The sequence below is a fragment of the Sapajus apella genome, unplaced genomic scaffold, assembly GCF_009761245.1.
Source record: "Sapajus apella isolate SASKATOON/1434 unplaced genomic scaffold, GSC_monkey_1.0 scaffold2, whole genome shotgun sequence".
Taxonomy (NCBI): Eukaryota; Metazoa; Chordata; class Mammalia; order Primates; family Cebidae; genus Sapajus; species Sapajus apella.
The window spans coordinates 531,876-537,355 of record NW_022436942.1 but is presented as its reverse complement, the minus strand read 5'-3'; the positions used below and the strand labels follow the sequence as shown (position 1 = coordinate 537,355).

The 5,480-nt window shown below is 38.8% G+C and overlaps 1 pseudogene across 1 annotated transcript; it reads left to right on the top strand.

Moving 5' to 3' along the window:
* Positions 1-770: 770 nt before the first annotated feature.
* On the top strand, positions 771-1,276 carry LOC116557451 (annotated as a pseudogene). The gene has a single exon (XR_004271527.1). The product of XR_004271527.1 is annotated as a 40S ribosomal protein S17 pseudogene (transcript).
* The last annotated feature ends 4,204 nt before the right edge of the window (positions 1,277-5,480 follow it).

Here is a 5,480-nt window from a genome sequence, read left to right as displayed (position 1 = left end):
ACTGGATCCATTGATTAAGTGAGCACTGTTAAAAGCTGTGTCAACACAGTAATGGATGTGGCATCCAAAGGCAGGACAAGGAGAGGATGGGGGACAAGAGAGTAGAGATTTCAACTTCTGTGGCTTAACCACTACACCCAGACAAAGGGAAACAAAGATAAGCCTTCCTTAGAGACCCCAGCTTACTTTTCATCCTCATTTTATTCTTGATGCTTATATGATCTTTTAGTCCTTTTGTGTTGCCATAAAGGGATACATGAGGCTGGGTAATTTATAAAGAAAAAGGGTTTATCTGGCTCATGGTTCTGTACACTGTACCAGAAACATGATGTCAGTATCTGCCTCTGATGAGGGCCTCAGGAATCTTCCTCTCATGGTAGAAAGCAAGGAAAAGCAGCGTCACATGGAAAGACAAAGAAAAAGAGAGAGGACAGGGAGGTGCCAGCCTCTTTAACGATCAATTGTTGTGCAAACTAATAGAGCAAGAACTCATTCATACTGTGGGGATGGCAATGAGCCATTCATGAGGAATCTGCCCCCACGACTCAGATATCTCCCACTCGGCCCCATTTCCCAACATGAGATATGAAGGGGACAAACATACAAACTATATTATGCCACATAATTAATGGAGATGATTTAGTTATTTCCATGCCTGTATTGATTATAATATTTAATGTTTCATTATGTATTGTGATATAACTCCAATTATTGTGTCATTTATACTTTAGACACAGGAACTGTATAACAAAGTGGTTAAGAAATTAGATTGAGGTGCTTCCGGTTTCCTCTTTCACTAAGGACCCACCAACATGGGCCGCGTTCGCACCAAAACCGTGAAGAAGGCGGCCCGGGTCATCATAGAAAAGTACTACACGCGCCTGGGCAACGACTTCCACACGAACAAGCATGTGTGCGAGGAGATCGCCATTATCCCTAGCAAGAAGCTCCGCAACAAGATAGCAGGCTATGTCACGCATCTAATGAAGCGGATTCAGAGAGGCTCAGTAAGAGGTATCTCCATCAAGCTGCAGGAGGAGGAGAGAGAAAGGAGAGACAATTATGTACCTGAGGTCTCAGCCCTGGATCATGAGATCATTGAAGTAGATCCTGACACTAAGGAAATGCTGAAGCTTTTGGATTTTGGCAGTCTGTCCAACCTGCAGGTCACTCAGCCTACCGTTGGGATGAATTTCAAAACGCCTCGGGGACCTGTTTGAATCAATGCTGTATTATTTTCAATAAGCCTGGGACAACAAAAAAAAAAAAAAAAAAAGAAGTTAGATTGATTTTTCAAATTGTGGCTTTGAGCTTCGATGTTTAGCTGCTTGTTGATCAGCTAATTAAGCATTTCCCTGTTCTTCAGCTTCCTCATCTAACTGTGTTGTTATAATATTTAATCACATGGTATGGTTGTGAACATTAATTTAGTTAGCATATTAAAAATGCTTAAAAGACCCATACATGCTAGCTTAGCATCACCACTTCTTCCTAATTTGCTTATGAGCAACCCATGAAGATAGCTCACATCTTCTATTATTTGGTAATAGTCTCTCTTTCTACTTTGATTAACTAGCACAATGGGAAGCATACGGTGACTACTGGAAAAATGAATAAAGAACAAGACATATTGCCAGGAGGAATGTATGAGAATCACATCTGATGTTATAACTGAAAAATCAAAACAAGAAAAGAAAAAATAAGATTTGTTTTCAGAGTACAAACATTAGATATAAAAACATGATATAAATGTGCATTTTAATAAGACTGAGAAGCTAGAGGATGTAAAGAAAAGGGAACCCTGTACACTGTTGGTGGGCGTGTAAATTAGTACAACCACTGTGGAGAACTGTTTGGAGGTTCCTCAAAAATAACAAAAGACAAAGCTACCATAGGATCCACAATTCCATTGCTGGGTGTATGCCAAAAAGAAAGAAAATCAGTGTATTGAGGCGATATCTACACTCCCATGTTTACTGCAGCACTATTCATAAGATTAGGAAGCAATCCGAACTGGGATGTCAGCTCTTCAAATTTTGTACTGCTAGCCTCCACATTATCTCACTTGCCATGAGCTGATTCCTTTATTTTATATATAGATATAGATATAGATCGATATATAAATCTATATATATATACATCCATTGGTTGGTTCTGTTTCTCTGGAGAACCCTGACTAATACAGATCACCATGGTTGACCTTTTTGCTGTTTCTTGGAGTACTGTGTCTAGTGTGTGTATACATGGTGGTGGTTGGGAATTTAGACAGAGCTCATATTACATATACATATTTGTCTTCATTTTTTTTCCTTTTGTTTATCATTACTCATTTTTTTTCTGTATTATATAGTTACTGGAAAACAATTTTGGATTTCTATATAATATTTCATAATATGGATATGCCATTTCCCTATTATTAAACTTCAGTTTATTTTACTTTTTTGGTAACACACATAAAGCTGTAATGAACATCTTTGAATGCAGAATTTGCCTTCATTTCTAGTTTTTCTTTGTGGTGGATTCCTATAAAGCGTATTGCTAGGTCTTGTTCATGCTCTGGCCAGCAGAGCCTGGAAATATCTGGGTCACCTGAGCTTTGGTACCTGAACAGCACTTTTGATAGTGAGGATGATTAATTAAGGTCCAGGGGAGTGGCTTAAACAAGTAATACTTACCTGCCCCTCACCACCATCAGAATCTCCAGGACTGGGACCCAAGTAGTTATATTTATACAACCTTCAAAGGGGTTTTAATGGTCAGCCATGGCTGAGAACTACTTGAAAGCCTCATACATACTTTTGACATCTAGGCAATATGCATACTTGCCTTAAACTTTTCTCCCAAGTGCAACCAGCTAGAAAACCTATGCATTCCTCAGTGACTGAGGTCCAGGATGAGCTTTATCTGTTTTCTTGTGCTTTTGTGTCATTTTTGAATGTCAATATGTTCTTTATTCTCAACTCTCACTGTTCTATAATATGCTCTTGGCACTATTTTGATCCTTTTCCATCTGGCTCTATTGATATTCAGTGTCAGAAAAGTGAAAAACATCCAACTATCTAGGCTCCTATGGGGCCTACCCTTCCTCCTTTCTCCCTCTCCCTGCTCAGAGGTTGACTCTGTTTGCCTTGAATAAGGGCTATGAGTCAATACTCCCTTCCTTCAGAACTGGTTTGCCTTTCTTCTTCTTTCTTGTGCCATGATTTCCTCTTCTGTGATCATCCAACCCTATAAGACTACTCCAGTCCCTCTTCTTGAACACTGTCCTATTTAAGAACCTCTGGACCCCTTTCTTTGTCATCATTCTTAAAACCACTGATGGATAGTATTGTTCTACCATGGCTGGATGAAGATTGTGTCTTTTGTCAATTAACAATAATGATAACAATAGTTAATGATAATAATAGTTATTCTTTTCTCCCCTTTAGGGGTATTTTGTATTTCAATGAAATGTTACTGAGAGACAGATCTTAAATCTAAGGAAACAAATCTTCACAGATAGTATTTTGCAAATAGTGTGGTTGTCTGGTAGGGAATTAGGGGAGTTTTTTTTTTTGCTAACGGTGACTCATAAAATGTCATCAAAGACCCAAGTGCGTGGTGGGTGGGGGACTAGGGGAGGGATAGCAGGGGGTTGAGAGGTTGGGTAGGGATAACATTAGGAGAAATACCTAATGTAGGTGATGAGGGGATGGAGGCAGCAAATCACCATGGCATGTGTATACCTATGTAATAATCCTGTAAGATCTGCACATGTATCCCAGAGCTTAAAGTATAATAAATAAAAAAAAGTCATCAAAGAAATAAAGACATGTTTTATTAACAAATGAGAGGATCCTGAATTATAGGCATGATAGTTTAAGTACGTAACTATATTCTAGCATGTAAAAATACCATACTTTCTGTAATGGAATGTAATTTAAAATTCAACCATTCACAACACCAATGCAAGATAGTAATAATAAAGAAAACTGAGGAAGTATATAGAAACTCTCTCTACTTCCTGTTCTACTTTTCTATAAACCTAAAACTTTCCTAAATATAGTCTATTAATTAGAAAAGTTCAACAATTCTATGAGGTAGGAACTTTCATCTCCGTTTTAAGGTGAAGAACCAGAGAACTGAGCAAAGTTGGGCAGAAATTGTTAAAGACCAAACTCACGATCTCCACTGATGCTGCTTCTCTTCCTCCCTTATGGAAGTTGAATTCCAAGCAGGCCTATTTATGCTTTTGCCTCACATTCATCTTCAAGGACCCTGGAAAAAATTGTCTGTGAGTTGTGGATTGGGGAAAAATGTTCACTGAAGAGTCAGCACATGAGCCTACACAAGATTTGTACAAATTGAGAGCACCCAGATCTCCTTATGTTTATTCTTTTCTCTGATGGTGAGAATATGACAATGCTGTAGTCTGTCACTGCTCCAATTTAGTTCCAAAGCAAATGAAATCAAGCGAATTCACCTTTGATATGTAGAGATCTCCCCGTGCAAAGAATAAAGAAAACCATTCTTCTCGGAAGCTAAAGGTGTAATCTATGGGGAAGATGCCAGTATCTCTGCTGAAAGATCCACCATTCCTGTTTATGATGGCAGGTGAGGCACAGAAAGATTCTGAGAGCCTGCAATACTTTTAACAGGCATCTGGCATTTGAGGCAAGGCCGTTTATCCAGAAAACTGCCTTCTCTTTCAGCTTGGTAACCATGGACACTAGCCAGAGTGATTTTGGCCCATACTCATCCTTTCTGAATTCCTCTAAAGGGTGAGGGAAGGAAAGGAGCGCGCTTTTTTTCCTTTTTGGTACATAAAATTAAAATCAGTAAAAAAAATCTGGTTCCATAGGTTGAAAATCCTTGGGTAGTTACAAAGCTCTGATTGTATGGCTAGAAAGCCAACTATTTGATAAATATAAAAACAAACAAAGCAACAACATACACAATTTTTAAAAATTTTTTGAAATGGACTGAGTTGAGACCTCATAGTTCTGAAGCCAGGGCACACAGATTTTAGCTTACCTTCTCTGGTCTGGCACCTTCCTTCTGTTGGCAATAAGCTTGGCTTGTACAGTGAGATTCTGAAGAGAGGTCTGAGTCTGATTAACTGTGCCTTTATGAATAACATCCTCAGAGAATTCCAAGCCGTGTTTAGATTCTTGACAGCAGCCGCCATGGAGCACTGCTGTGTGGCTAAGTTGTTCCTTGCAACAGAAGATTCTGACAGATCATAACTCTCCCAGCCTACAGCAATCATCACTTATTTTGCAGGGTGATAGTCCTGAAATTTTCATTTGACTGACTCCACAGCTGATTTTTCAGTTTACTGAGATGCATCAAATCCATTTTAAGATGCAGTTTTCTCCCTGCCGGGAAGTGGCTTATCAGATATGGACTTCAGATATTCTCAGAGAATGAAGAGGTGGCTAATTAGAAGGTTAAGACAAATAGAAGATAAGAGGGAAATTCCTAATAACTATTTTAAGCAG